Below are 16,808 nucleotides of genomic sequence, written 5' to 3' on the forward strand. Positions count from 1 at the left end.
ACCTATTGCATAAAGTATGAGAAAAACAGACCATAAGTTTCACCTACCTGCCAACCTTTATTTTTCCATATTTTAACAGTTTTCAAAGAGACCCATCGATTTCTGCATTTTGACTTTCACTTTCAAATGGACGTCAAGTTACGAGAGAGTTCGTGGCCTCGAGACTCAAATATGCAAATATTTATATTTTTTCACCTCCTTTATATGTTTTGTCGAAATGCGCATCTGGTGCAACAAAATTGGTACCGTTGATTTTATTACTACCACTGGGTCGATGCCTCTGCTGGTGGACTATTAGTCCCCGAGGGTATCACCAGCCCAGTAGCCAGTACTTCGGTACTGGCATGAAAATACGGATTGTTTGTGTTATTTAAATTTTCTGTTAAAAAGTATTAAAAATTATTATAAATTAAGGAATGTATCTCCCTCATGCAAAGCTCTGATTCTTTTCACGAATTTGGCTATACTTTTTGGAACTTTTAGATTATAGCTCTTCATCTTTTAAATAAGCTTTGGACTTCAAATATTTTTGGCCACGAGCATCACTGAAGAGACATGTTTTGTCGAAATGCGCATCTGGTGCAACAAAATTGGTATCGTTGATTTTATTATAGGAGATCGATGTTTAACATTTAGAAGCCAACCACGATTTTTCACCTCCTTTACAGGAGATCGGTATTAAGCATTTAGTTCCGACCACGATAACAATCGGAAGCTCTAGGACATTTAGATAAATTGCATCGTAAATGATGCAATGGTGAGAGCACCCTGAACTCTCAATCTGCTTAATTTTATACAGACAGTTAGTTTAAAGGTAGATACAAACGTCACTAAAAGGAGTTATTTCGATGACAAACAGCGGGTATAGGTCAATGAAATCAGAGGGGTTGACGCCACCGTTACTGAGGAGAGTATGAATGTTGTAGAATTTCTTTCTGAAGTCTGTCGCCTCCTTAAACACTCTGGCAACCCTGTTTTGGGTAAGACCGGCAATAAAGTCGACGGCTGGGTAGCGTTCAGCCTTGAGGGTGACATGGATATTTCTCAATCGACAGTGATTGAACACGGAAATATTTTTTCTGTCTATGAAGAAATAACATAAAAAAAATGGTGCACACTGAATAACGCGCGCGCAGTCATTTCTTATAATTTAATTCTAAATTCCATTTTAAACCGTAGAAAACCATGAAAAAACGTTGATGACGTCACGGTCACATGACTAAATTATGTCTATGGACTCATAACAAAATAACGTAAGCCAATCAGAAGACGCGTTACATCCAATATTAAATTATTATTGTTTGATCATTGTCTCTGTCGGTTTGGAAGACAACAATGAAATATCTAGGCTTTTAACGACCACTATTGGCAGCTAGGCGACAGTTAAACTGTGAACTTGGATTTATTCTGGTTGGTCTTGTAAAGTCGCATCTTGTTTTCGTCTGAAGGAGTGATGTGAGGGAACAACTAAGAGATCTTACACATGATTATTTTTGTCACATTATTGGTGCCCTCAGAATGGCATTTGCATCTGAATTGCGAACGAGTGAGAGTTCGTGCCTGAACCTGTACACTATTTGTTGTAATCATCTGCGAAAACAAAGATATGTTTCATGGGGATTGCAAACAAAAACGATCCTTTGTTGGTGGGATTGGTGATAATGTATCCATGGCAGGCTGCAAATCCAGTGTTCTCAGCCTCGGCATCGGTGGAAGAATCCTTATACCACAGTTGGTTGAGACCCTGCGATTTGGTGAAGTCGTCGGGGTAGATTTACATTCCCAACATAGTGATGGCGATGCCGGGGTCGTTAATGTTTTCAATCTGCTGACCGAAGATTCGATAGCTGATGATTTTGAAGAGATACCTGATACCATTGTAAATGAGCGACACATATGCAGTGCCGTCGTTCTTTTGAAATCGTCCTTTTACCAAGCGATATCTCTCGGTGGGGTGGAGTAACAGGTCCTAGCGTTTCGATGTTGGTAAGTTGGGCACCGGCTTGAGGTTCGTATTCATCAATCGTGTATTAATATTGTTGAAGACTTTCATCGAAAGTCAACCCTTCGGTGATTGTAAGGATGTCAGACATAATGTATTCGTTTATAGCGTTGAACGAGGTCGTGGATAGTAGCGATGCCACGACCAGAGATGAAATTGTTTAACTGGACTTCGTGTTGGGGCTTACTGCATTGAACACTGATGAGCTGTTTATTGGGCTTGCTGCGTTGAACACTGGGTTTTTGAGGGTGGGTCACTCTGTCAACAATATGGTCGACGGCTTTGGTGGTCCCCTTTTCAACACCTTTCATGGCTACGTATTTGGCGGCGCTCATAGCCTTACTTCCCAAGGTTTTTGCAGCAGAGGAGATGAACATTCGCCCAGCGATAGTGTCAAACAAACTTTAACCACCGTATACATACTTTCGAGCATAAACCTTTCTTGATTCTTAACATTTATTTACAGGATACTACGCTTGAATTCTTTGATGCTGATATGTCCACCTTTCCTAATGGCATCGAGGATCGCCACAATCGCGTTGCGCACACCATTGTTTCCAGTTCGGTAGGCAGCGTCCCACAGATCCAAGCGATCGAGGAGCTGGTCAAAGTCGGAGGGTGGAAATACAGTTTACAATCCGCTACCATGCTAATCTTGCTTGTAGATGTGCGACACAATATTTGTCCACTTGTTACTCTTATTCGAGTTTGAACTTTTCAGGATCTCTGCATAGTTGAAAAGGTCTTCGGGCTCGAACGATTCTGGTTTCTTTTTCACCATGAGTTTCTAGAGGCCAAGGATTCCCTTCTGTCTCACACCGTCTACGAAAAAAACATCACCGTCAGATCGAAGTAACTTGTTAGCTTCCGACAAAGATACCATCATTTGCAGATCACGACCCAAAGGTGTGGTCGGCAAAAAGACTCATACTGAGCTGCAAATACTGCTGTGCTCTAGGTCCGAGGGTGGTGTCCTTAGGTGGTGCGATGGGTAGATGGTAGGCAAACTCAGGCGGTGGAGGAGGGAGGCCTGGCACAGCTGCAGGAAGGTTTACGATCGTTTTGTTGATCGATGGAGCTGCCTCTCCCTGAGCCTCAACCACAGGCTTGTGCCGTATTTGGCACAACTTTTTGGAATTTTGGATCCTCAATGCTCTTCAACTTTGTAATTGTTTGGCTTTATAAATATTTTGATATGAGCGTCACTGATGAGTCTTATGTAGACGAAACGCGCGTCTGGCGTACTAAATTATAATCCTGGTACATTTGATAACTATTTACACCACTGGGTCGATGCCACTGCTGGTGGACGTTTCGTCCCCGAGGGTATTAACAGCCCAGTAGTCAACACTTCGGTGTTGACATGAATATCAATAATGTGGTCATTTTTTTTATAAATTTCCTGTTAACAAAAGTTAAAATTTTTCGAAAAACTAAGGATTTTCTTATTCCAGGCATAGATTTCCTTAGCCGTATTTGGCACAACTTTTTGGAATTTTGGATCCTCAATGCTCTTCAACTTTGTAATTGTTTGGCTTTATAAATATTTTGATATGAGCGTCACTGATGAGTCTTATGTAGACGAAACGCGCGTCTGACGTACTAAATTATAATCCTGGTACATTTGATAACTATTTACACCACTGGGTCGATGCCACTGCTGGTGGACGTTTCGTCCCCGAGGGTATCACCAGCCCAGTAGTCAACACTTCGGTGTTGACATGAATATCAATAATGTGGTCATTTTTTTTAATAAGTTCCTGTTAACAAAAGTTTAAATTTTTCGAAAAACTAAGGATTTTCTTATTCCAGGCATAGATTTCCTTAGCCGTATTTGGCACAACTTTTTGGAATTTTGGATCCTCAATGCTCTTCAACTTTGTAATTGTTTGGCTTTATAAATATTTTGATATGAGCGTCACTGATGAGTCTTATGTAGACGAAACGCGCGTCTGGCGTACTAAATTATAATCCTGGTACATTTGATAACTATTTACACCACTGGGTCGATGCCACTGCTGGTGGACGTTTCGTCCCTGAGGGTATCACCAGCCCAGTAGTCAACACTTCGGTGTTGACATGAATATCAATAATGTGGTCATTTTTTTTTAATAATTTCCTGTTAACAAAAGTTTAAATTTTTCGAAAAACTAAGGATTTTCTTATTCCAGGCATAGATTTCCTTAGCCGTATTTGGCACAACTTTTTGGAATTTTGGATCCTCAATGCTCTTCAACTTTGTAATTGTTTGGCTTTATAAATATTTTGATATGAGCGTCACTGATGAGTCTTATGTAGACGAAACGCGCGTCTGGCGTACTAAATTATAATCCTGGTACATTTGATAACTATTGAACACATTGGACAGGTCCCGGTTGAGTCCAATCGTATCGAGGCGATGCTGCATGTTACTGGCTTGAATCTTCATCTTGATGTCTTGCACCTCCCTGGCGAGCGCATCACACTATTTATGGTCTGTTATCTTGATTAACGTCATTTACTTATAGCGTTGGCGTGCACGCCCATAAACAATGAATGTTTGAACGCCCCTAAGCGTTGGTTTAAACGCACCTAAGCGTTGGTTTGAACACTCCTAAGCGTGGTTTGAAAGCTCATAAGCGATGAATTGCACATGAGTTTTAAATAGTCGATACGGATCCCTTTTCTTCGAAAGATTCAAGTGTCTGATGCATAGGTTGGCATCGGTGTGTATACTGTTACTGCGAAAGACCTGCGCCACATCTTCTCCGGGCTTCTGCATGGTACACATTACCGATGTCTTGGCATACACAGTATCGTCAAAGCACTTGCTGTAATAACAAAATCCCGACGGCGATTGCTTCTGGTAGGCTTTGGTATGTGGTTTAGGAAGCAATACACAGTTAGGGAAAAAACTTAAATTGACACTCATAATTTTTAAACACCCTCTTTATCTTCTTTTCTAACAAATAAGGCTTAATGATTGTGTTATGCATGTGAATATTTATAGAAAGAGAATATTGTAAAGATTTGATTTAAAATGTATATAATGAAGAAATATAATCTCTTTTTGGTGTAACTATGGCAACAATCTGCCTTTATTTGATACAAAAATATTGCAAAAAAGGAGGATGAATACGTCACAAAAGTCTCCAAAATATGGTCCAAAGGAAAATTTTCAATCAATTACAGTGATACCTTTCCTGAAACTATAGACATATATCTATCAAAAGGTTAAAAAAAAATCATCTGCATTTCTGCTCGTTTGTCCGTAAAATTGAATTGAAAAGATCAAGCGTCAAATCTTTGTTGATAAACACTACAATAATTTATGGGCGGTATGGATAGGAAAATACGAAATGTCAAACAGATAAATGCCCTATAAATAAAGGCAACAGTATTATACCGCTGTTCAAAACTCATAAATCCATGGACAAAAAACAAAATCGGGGTAACAAACTAAAACTAAGTGAAACGCATTAAATATAAAAGGAGAACAACGACACAACATTAAAATGTAACAAAATATAAAACATGCTAAAACAATCTAAATGTTCATATCAAACCACTAAGAAGAATTATTCTTCAATGTAAAAATCAATTTTATTGTTCACACATTTCCCATTTAAAAAAATCACCATGGCCATAATGCGAAACTTCTAACTGTGTATTGCTACCTTATCGTTGTTAGTTTCAACTCTCTTGGTTTCAAAATTCGATAAAGCATTCAAAGTCCGGGTTCATCACGAAAGGGACTCTCATCGAGTGGGTGTTGTCGTGAAAGGTCAGCTGGTAGGTCCCTTCCTTGTGCAGCTTAATCTTGACCGCCTTGTGGTTGACGCAACACTCTTTGTGGGTCTCAACAACTTCCTTGCTATAAAAGTGGTTCAAGCACCTGTAACACAGATAGATCTCTCCATCGTGTTCCGAAATCTGACACGACACCAGCCGGGACATATTTTGGATCCAGCAGTAGTGCTTTCGCCCGTTGTCCGCGATCAGCAGCAAGTTGATGTCTCTCTCCCGCTGTTCGCCAACGTCTGAAATACTCAGCGGGTATACTTCCTTTATTCCAAATACATTAGCTGCTTGGGTGGAATTGTCCTTCTCAAATTTTTTAATATCCTGAAGGCTAACCAGATTGAGCTCTTTCTGCATGTCCTGCCAGTGGTGGTACTGTGTAACCCTGTCCGTTTGTTTTGTGTCTACCTCGTCATGGTGCAAGGCCCACTTAAAACACTCAACTTCTTTATTTTTCTCATTGATTACAGCCTTCTTTGCTTTGATCCACGCCGGCAAATCAATATACTGGGACCCACCCAGCGGTCGTTGTTTGTTAATGTTGACTTGAAGTTTTACAATTGCCTTCAATGACACTTTTTCATACGTCCAGTGGGCAATCTTTTCTCCGATCTTTTCATCCATATCCACAAGAGTTTTAAGTCCGTGGTTGAGTTGAAAATCTGGTTTCCCGAGTGAAAGTATCCCACGTTCTCATCATCTATTTTACCTGTTGGGTTAATCTTCACAAAGGTACAAAGCAGCACCGCATTGATTTTTTTTCTCCTTTCAATGCCCAATCTTCTATAAGTTCCACCCGTGACACCCGAGAGACCTCAAGAATGGTCTGCACATCCATGTCAATAATTGGGGGTCATCTGCCAGGCAGTAAATACATCTTTAAAGGCTTTATTCGGTGGATATACCTCAATTTCATCCCCAATGGCTTTCCTATCTTCTCGTATCTTTTCCTGTACTTTCTCCAGCAGTCGATCTTTTATCAAATATATTTATATTTAGGTGTGCGTTTCATTTTCTAAATGTTTCGTGTTCCGTCTTTTATATTTTAAATAGCATGAAATTTATAAGGTCTCTTTCGTAGATATTGTAGATGACGTTATTCTGGAAAATTCATCTAACACAACCTTTATATAACAGATTCAATGATTGGTTGAATTTGACGGACATTGAAAGACCAGAGGGTCTCAACCTCATTAAAGCGGTCTCGGGTAGGTTTTCCCTATATATTGTGAATATCCAACTGACATTTTGGGCGCTCCGTAAACATAAAAGACAGGAAGTGTACCCAAATTCCTTTAAGTCACGTTTGTATCTACCTATTGACTAAATGTCTGCATAATGTTAGAATGATTGAGAGATCAGGGGGCTCTCACCACTACCCTGTGACATTTGTCCTAAAGTTTTGACACTTTTTGGCTGAAAAGAGACTCGGTCTCGGGTAGGTTTTCGCTATATATTTTGAATACCCAACTGGCACTTTGGGCGCTCCGTAAACATAAAAGACAGGAAGTATACCTAAATTCCTTTTGTTAACGTGTGTATCTACCTATTGACTAAATGTCTGCATAATAATAGAAAGATTGAGAGATCAGGGGCCCTAACCATTACCCTGTGCCCTTTGTCCTACAATTTTGAAACTTTTTGGCTGAATAGAGACAATCTATACCCTCCGTAGATATTGTAGATGACGTTATTCTGAAAAATTCATCTAATACAACCTTTATATAACAGATTCAATGATTGGTTGAATTTGATGGACATTGAAAGACCGGGGAGGTCTCAACCTCAATACAGCGGTCTTGGGTAGGTTTTCGCTATATATTTTGAATATCCAACTGGCACTTTGGGCGCTCCGTAAACATAAAAGACAGGAAGTGTACCCAAATTCATTTTAGTCACGTTTGTATATACCTATTGACTAAATGTCTGCATAAAAATAGAAAGATTGAGAGATCAGCGGCTCTCACCATTACCCTGTGCTCTTTGTACTAAAATTTTGACACTTTTTGGCTGAAAAGACACAATCTAAGCCCTCCGTAGATATTGTAGATGACGTTATTCTGAAAAATCCATCTAACACAACCTTTATATATACAGAGTCAATGATGTGGTTGAATTTGATGGACATTGAAAGACCAGGGGTCTCAACCTAATTAAAGCGGTCTCGGGTAGGTTTTCGCTATATATTTTGAATATCCAACTGGCACTTTGGGCGCTCCGTAAACATAAAAGACAGATATTGAAGATGATGTTATTCTGGAAAATCCATCTAGTACAACCTTTATATATTTAGAGTCAATGATGTGGTTGAATTTGATGGACATTGAAAGACCAGGGCGGCCTCGACCTCATTAAAGCGGTCTCGGGTAGGTTTTCGCTATATATTTTAAATATCCAACTGGCACTTTGGGCGCTCCGTAAACATAAAAGACAGGAAGTATACCCAAATTCCTTTTGTTAACGTGTGTATCTACCTATTGACTAAATGTCTGCATAATAATAGAAAGATTGAGAGATCAGGGGGCTCTCATCATTACCCTGTGCTCTTTGTCCTACAATTTTAACACTCTTTGGCTGAAAAGAGACAATCTAAGCCCTCCGTAGATATTGTAGATGACGTCATTCTGGAAAACCCATCTTATACAACCTTTATATAACAGAGTCAATGATGTGGTTGAATTTGATGGACATTGGAAGACCGGGGAGGTCTCAACCTCAATACAGCGGTTTTGGGTAGGTTTTCGGTATATATTTTGAATATCCAACTGGCACTTTGGGCGCTCCGTAAACATAAAAGACAGGAAGTGTACCCAAATTCCTTTTAGTCACGTTTGTATCTACCTATTGACTTAATGTCTGCATAATAATAGAAAGATTGAGAGATCAGGTGCTCTCACCATTACCCTGTGCCCTTTGTCCTAAAGTTTTTACACTTTTTGGCTGAAAAGAGACAATCTTAGCCCTCCGTAGATATTGAAGATGACGTTATTCTGGAAAATCCATCTAGTACAACCTTTATATATACAGAGTCAATGATGTGGTTGAATTTGATGGATATTGAAAGACCAGGGCGGCCTTGATCTCATTAAATCGGTCTCGGGTAGGTTTTCGCTATATATTTGGAATATCCAACTGGCACTTTGGGCGCTCCGTAAACATAAAAGACAGGAAGTGTACCCAAATTCATTTTAGTCACGTTTGTTTCTACCTATTGACTAAATGTCTGCATAATAATAGAAAGATTAAAAGATCAGGGTGCTCTCACCAAAACCCTGTGACCTTTGTCCTAAAATTTTGACACTTTTTGGCTGAAAAGACACAATCAAAGCCCTCCGTAGATATTGTAGATGACGTTATTCTGGAAAATCCATCTAATACAACCTTTATATATACAGAGTTAATGACGTGGTGGAATTTGATGGACATTGAAAGACCAGGGGTCTTTACCTAATTAAAGCGGTTACGGGTAGGTTTTCGCTATTTATGTTGAATATCCAACTGGCACTTTGGGCGCTCCGGAAACATAAAAGACAGGAAGTGTACCCAAATTCCTTTTAGTTACGTTTGTATCTACCTATTGGTTTAATGTCTGCATAATAATAGAAAGATTGAGAGATCAGGCGCTCTCACCATTACCCTGTGCTCTTTGTCCTAAAGTTTTGACACTTTTTGGCTGAGAAGAGACAATCTTAGCCCTCCGTAGATATTGAAGATAATGAAATTCTGAAAAATCCATCTAGTACAACCTTTATATATACAGAATCAATGATTTGGTTGAATTTAATGGACATTGAAAGACCAGGGCGGCCTCGACCTCATTAAAGCGGTCTCGGGTAGGTTTTCGCTATATATTTTGAATATCCAACTGGCACTTTGGGCGCTCCGTAAACATAAAAAACAGGAAGTATACCCTAATTCCTTTTGTTAACGTGTGTATCTACCTATTGACTAAATGTCTGCATAATAATAGAAAGATTGAGAGATCAGGGGGCTCTCACCATTACCCTGTGCTCTTTGTCGTACAATTTTGACACTCTTTGGCTGAAAAGAGACAAGCTAAGTCCTCCGTAGATATTGTAGATGACGTCATTCTGGAAAACCTATCTAATACAACCTTTATATAACAGAGTCAATGATGTAGTTGAATTTGATGGACATTGGAAGACCGGGGAGGTCTCAACCTCAATACAGCGGTCTTGGGTAGGTTTTCGCTATATATTTTGAATATCCAACTGGCACTTTGGGCCCTCCGTAAACATAAAAGACAGGAAGTATACCCAAATTCCTTTTGTTAACCTATGTATCTACCTATTGAATAAATGTCTGCATAATAATAGAAAGATTGAGAGATCAGGGGGCTCTCACCATTACCCTGTGCTCTTTGTCCTACAATTTTGACACTTTTTGGCTGAAAAGAGACAATCTAAGCCCTCTGCAGATATTGTAGATGACGTCATTCTGGAAAACCCATCTAATACAACCTTTATATAACAGAGTCCATGATGTGGTTAAATTTGATGGACATTGGAAGACCAGGGAGGTCTCAACCTCAATACAGCGGTCGATCTTGGGTAGGTTTTCGCTATATATTTTGAATATCCAACTGGCACTTTGGGCGCACGGTAAACATAAAAAAACAGGTAGTTTACCCAAATTCCTTTTAGTCACGTTTGTATCTACCTATTGACTAAATGTCTGCATAATAATAGAAAGATTGAGAGATCAGGGCTCTCACCATTACCCTGTGCCCTTTGTCCTAAAATTTTGACACTTTTTGGCTGAAAAGACACAATATAAGCCCTCCGTAGATATTGTAGATGACGTTATTCTGGAAAATCCATCTAATACAACCTTTATATATACAGAGTCAATGATGTGGTTGAATTTGATAGACATTGAAAGACCGGGGATCTCAACCTAATTAAAGCGGTCTCGGATAGGTTTTCGCTATATATTTTGAATATCCAACTGGCACTTTGGGCGCTCCGTAAAAATAAAAGACAGGAAGTGTACCCAAATTCCTTTTAGTCACGTTTGTATCTACCTATTGACTAAATGTCTGCAAAATAATAGAAAGATTGAGAAATCAGGGGGCTCTCACCATTATCCTGCGCCCTTTATCCTAAAATTTCGACACTTTTTGGCTGAAAAATGACAATCTAAGCCCTCCGTAGATATTGTAGATGACGTTATTCAGGAAAATCCATCTAATACCACCTCTATATATACAGAGTCAATGATGTTGTGGTTGAATTTGATGGACATTGAAAGACCAGGGGGTCTCAACCTCATTAAAGCGGTCTCGGGTAGGTTTTCGCTATATGTTTTGAATATCCAACTGGCACTTTGGGCGCTCCGTAGGCATAAAAGACAGGAAGTGTACCCAAATTCCTTTTAGTTACGTTTGTATCTACCTATTGACTTAATGTCTGCATAATAATAGAAAGATTGACAGATCAGGCGCTCTCACCATTACCCTGTGCCCGTTGTCCTAAAGTTTTGACACTTTTTGACTGAAAAGAGACAATCTTTGCCCTCCGTAGATATTGAAGATGATGTTATTCTGGAAAATCCATTAGTACAACCTTTATATATACAGAGTCAATGATGTGGTTGAATTTGATGGACATTGAAAGACCAGGGCGGCCTCGACCTCATTAAAGCGGTCTTGGGTAAGTTTTCGCTATATATTTTGAATATCCAACTGGCACTTTGGGCGCTCCGTAAACATAAAAGACAGGAAGTATACCCAAATTCCTTTTGTTAACGTGTGTATCTACCTATTGACTAAATGTCTGCATAATAATAGAATGATTGAGATATCAGGGGGCTCTCACCATTACCCTGTGCTCTTTGTCCTACAATTTTGACACTCTTCGGCTGAAAAGAGACAATCTAAGCCCTCCGTAGATCTGGTAGATGACGTCATTCTGGAAAACCCATCTAATACAACCTTTATATAACAGAGTCAATGATGTGGTTGATTTTGATGGACATTGGAAGACCGGGGAGGTCTCAACCTAAATACAGCGGTCTTGGGTAGGTTTTCGCTATATATTTTGAATATCCAACTGGCACTTTGGGCGCTCTGTAAACATAAAAGACAAGAAGTGTACCCAAATTATTTTTAGTCACGTTTGTATCTACCTATTGACTAAATGTCTGCATAATAATAGAAAGATTGAGAGATCAGGGCTCTCACCATTACCCTGTGCCCTTTGTCCTAAAATTTTGACACTTTTTGGCTGAAAAGACACAATAAAAGCCCTCCGTAGATATTGTAGATGATGTTATTCTGGAAAATCCATCTAATACAACCTTTATATATACAGAGTCAATGATGTGGTTGAATTTGATAGACATTGAAAGACCGGGGATCTCAACCTAATTAAAGCGGTCTCGGATAGGTTTTCGCTATATATTTTGAATATCCAACTGGCACTTTGGGCGCTCCGTAAAAATAAAAGACAGGAAGTGTACCCATTTTCCTTTTAGTCACGTTTGTATCTACCTATTGACTAAATGTCTGCATAATAATAGAAAGATTGAGAAATCAGGGGGCTCTCACCATTATCCTGCGCCCTTTATACTAAAATTTCGACACTTTTTGGCTGAAAAATGACAATCTAAGCCCTCCGTAGATATTGTAGATGACGTTATTCAGGAAAATCCATCTAATACCACCTTTATATATACAGAGTCAATGATGTTGTGGTTGAATTTGATGGACATTGAAAGACCAGGGGGTCTCAACCTCATTAAAGCGGTCTCGGGTAGGTTTTCGCTATATATTTTGAATATCCAACTGGCACTTTGGGCGCTCCGTAGGCATTAAAGACAGGAAGTGTACCCAAATTCCTTTTAGTTACGTTTGTATCTACCTATTGACTTAATGTCTGCATAATAATAGAAAGATTGACAGATCAGGCGCTCTCACCATTACCCTGTGCCCGTTGTCCTAAAGTTTTGACACTTTTTGACTGAAAAGAGACAATCTTTGCCCTCCGTAGATATTGAAGATGATGTTATTCTGGAAAATCCATTAGTACAACCTTTATATATACAGAGTCAATGATGTGGTTGAATTTGATGGACATTGAAAGACCAGGGCGGCCTCGACCTCATTAAAGCGGTCTTGGGTAAGTTTTCGCTATATATTTTGAATATCCAACTGGCACTTTGGGCGCTCCGTAAACATAAAAGACAGGAAGTATACCCAAATTCCTTTTGTTAACGTGTGTATCTACCTATTGACTAAATGTCTGCATAATAATAGAATGATTGAGATATCAGGGGGCTCTCACCATTACCCTGTGCTCTTTGTCCTACAATTTTGACACTCTTCGGCTGAAAAGAGACAATCTAAGCCCTCCGTAGATCTGGTAGATGACGTCATTCTGGAAAACCCATCTAATACAACCTTTATATAACAGAGTCAATGATGTGGTTGATTTTGATGGACATTGGAAGACCGGGGAGGTCTCAACCTAAATACAGCGGTCTTGGGTAGGTTTTCGCTATATATTTTGAATATCCAACTGGCACTTTGGGCGCTCTGTAAACATAAAAGACAAGAAGTGTACCCAAATTATTTTTAGTCACGTTTGTATCTACCTATTGACTAAATGTCTGCATAATAATAGAAAGATTGAGAGATCAGGGGCTCTCACCATTACCCTGTGCCCTTTGTCCTAAAATTTTGACACTTTTTGGCTAAAAAGACACAATCTAAGCCCTCCGTAGATATTGTAGATGACGTTATTCTGGAAAATCCATCTAATACAACCTTTATATATACAGAGTCAATGATGTGGTTGAATTTGATAGACATTGAAAGACCAGGGATCTCAACCTAAATTAAGCGGTCTCGGATAGGTTTTCGCTATATATTTTGAATATCCAACTGGCACTTTGGGCGCTCCGTAAAAATAAAAGACAGGAAGTGTACCCAAATTCCTTTTAGTCACGTTTGTATCTACCTATTGACTAAATGTCTGCATAATAATAGAAAGATTGAGAAATCAGGGGCTCTCACCATTATCCTGCGCCCTTTCTCCTAAAATTTCGACACTTTTTGGCTGAAAAGTGACAATCTAAGCCCTTCGTAGATATTGTAGATGACGTTATTCTGGAAAAATCCATCTAATACCACCTTTATATATACAGTGTCAATGATGTGGTTGAATTTGATGGACATTGAAAGACCAGGGGGTCTCAACCTCATTAAAGCGATCTCGGGTAGGTTTTCGCTATATATTTGGCACTTTGGGCGCTCCGTAAGCATAAAAGACAGGAAGTGTACCCAAATTCCTTTTAGTTACGTTTGTATCTACCTATTGACTTAATGTCTGCATAATAATAGAAAGATTGAGAGATCAGGCGCTCTCACCATTACCCTGTGCCCTTTGTCCTAAAGTTTTGACACTTTTTGGCTGAAAAGAGACAATCTTAGCCCTCCGTAGATATTGAAGATGATGTTATTCTGGAAAATCCATCTAGTACAACCTTTATATATACAGAGTCAATGATGTGGTTGAATTTGATGGACATTGAAAGACCAGGGCGGCCTCGACCTCATTAAAGCGGTCTCGGGTAGGTTTTCGCTATATATTTTAAATATCCAACTGGCACTTTGGGCGCTCCGTAAACATAAAAGACAGGAGGTATACCCAAATTCCTTTTGTTAACGTGTGTATCTACCTATTGACTAAATGTCTGCATAATAATAGAAAGATTGAGAGATCAGGGGGCTCTCATCATTACCCTGTGCTCTTTGTCCTACAATTTTAACACTCTTTGGCTGAAAAGAGACAATCTAAGCCCTCCGTAGATATTGTAGATGACGTCATTCTGGAAAACCCATCTTATACAACCTTTATATAACAGAGTCAATGATGTGGTTGAATTTGATGGACATTGAAAGACCGGGGAGGTCTCAACCTCAATACAGCGGTTTTGGGTAGGTTTTCGGTATATATTTTGAATATCCAACTGGCACTTTGGGCGCTCCGTAAACATAAAAGACAGGAAGTGTACCCAAATTCCTTTTAGTCACGTTTGTATCTACCTATTGACTAAATGTCAGCATAATAATAGAAAGATTGAGAGATCAGGGGCTCTCACCATTACCCTGTGCCCTCTGTCCTAAAATTTTGACACTTTTTGGCTGAAAAGAAACAATCTAAGCCCTCCGTAGATATTGTAGATGACGTTATTCTGGAAAATCCATCTAATACAACCTTTATATATACAGAGTCAATGATGTGGTTGAATTTGATAGACATTGAAAGACCAGGGATCTCAACCTAATTAAAGCGGTCTCGGATAGGTTCTCGCTATATATTTTGAATATCCAACTGGCACTTTGGGCGCTCCGTAACAATAAAAGACAGGAAGTGTACCCAAATTCCTTTTAGTCACGTTTGTATCTACCTATTGACTAAATGTCTGCATAATAATAGAAAGATTGAGAAATCAGGGGCTCTCACCATTATCCTGCGCCCTTTGTCCTAAAATTTCGACACTTTTTGGCTGAAAAGTGACAATCTAAGCCCTCCGTAGATATTGTAGATGACGTTATTCTGGAAAATCCATCTAATACAACCTTTATATATACAGAGTCAATGATGTGGTTGAATTTGATAGACATTGAAAGACCAGGGATCTCAACCTAATTAAAGCGGTCTCGGATAGGTTCTCGCTATATATTTTGAATATCCAACTGGCACTTTGGGCGCTCCGTAGGCATAAAAGACAGGAAGTGTACCCAAATTCCTTTTAGTCACGTTTGTATCTACCTATTGACTAAATGTCTGCAAAATAATAGAAAGATTGAGAAATCAGGGGGCTCTCACCATTATCCTGCGCCCTTTGTCCTAAAATTTCGACACTTTTTGGCTGAAAAGTGACAATCTAAGCCCTCCGTAGATATTGTAGATGACGTTATTCTGGAAAATCCATCTAATACAACCTTTATATATACAGAGTCAATGATGTGGTTGAATTTGATAGACATTGAAAGACCAGGGATCTCAACCTAATTAAAGCGGTCTCGGATAGGTTCTCGCTATATATTTTGAATATCCAACTGGCACTTTGGGCGCTCCGTAGGCATAAAAGACAGGAAGTGTACCCAAATTCCTTTTAGTCACGTTTGTATCTACCTATTGACTAAATGTCTGCAAAATAATAGAAAGATTGAGAAATCAGGGGGCTCTCACCATTATCCTGCGCCCTTTGTCCTAAAATTTCGACACTTTTTGGCTGAAAAGTGACAATCTAAGCCCTCCGTAGATATTGTAGATGACGTTATTCTGGAAAATTCATCGAATACAACCTTTATATATACAGAGTCAATGATGTGGTTGAATTTGATGGACATTGAAAGACCAGGGGTGTCAACCTCATTAAAGCGGTCTGGAGTAGGTTTTCGCTATATATTTTGAATATCCAACTGGCACTTTGGGCGCTCTGTAAACATAAAAGACAGGAAGTGTACCCAAATTCCTTTTAGTCACGTTTGTATCTACCTATTGACTAAATGTCTGCATAATAATAGAAAGATTGAGAGATCAGGGGCTCTCACCATTACCATGTGTCCTTTGTCCTAAACTTTTGACACTTTTTGGCTGAAAAGAGACAATCTAAGCCCTCTGTAGATATTGTAGATGACGTTATTTTGGAAAATCCATCTAATACAACCTTTTTATATACAGAGTCAATGATTTGGTTGAATTTGATGGACATTAAAAGACAAGGGGTCTCAACCTAATTAAAGCGGTCTCGGGTAGGTTTTCGCTATATATTTTGAATATCCAACTGGCACTTTGGGCGCTCCATAAACATAAAAGACAGGAAATGAACACAAACTCCTTTTAGTCACGTTTGTATCTGCCTATTGACTAAATGTCTGCATATTAATAGAAAGATTGAGAGATCAGGGGCTCTCACCATTATCCTGCGCCCTTTGTCCTAAAATTTCGACACTTTTTGGCTGAAAAGTGACAATCTTAGCCCTCCGTAGATA

The sequence above is a fragment of the Mytilus galloprovincialis genome, chromosome 7 (genome assembly GCF_965363235.1).
Source record: "Mytilus galloprovincialis chromosome 7, xbMytGall1.hap1.1, whole genome shotgun sequence".
Taxonomy (NCBI): Eukaryota; Metazoa; Mollusca; class Bivalvia; order Mytilida; family Mytilidae; genus Mytilus; species Mytilus galloprovincialis.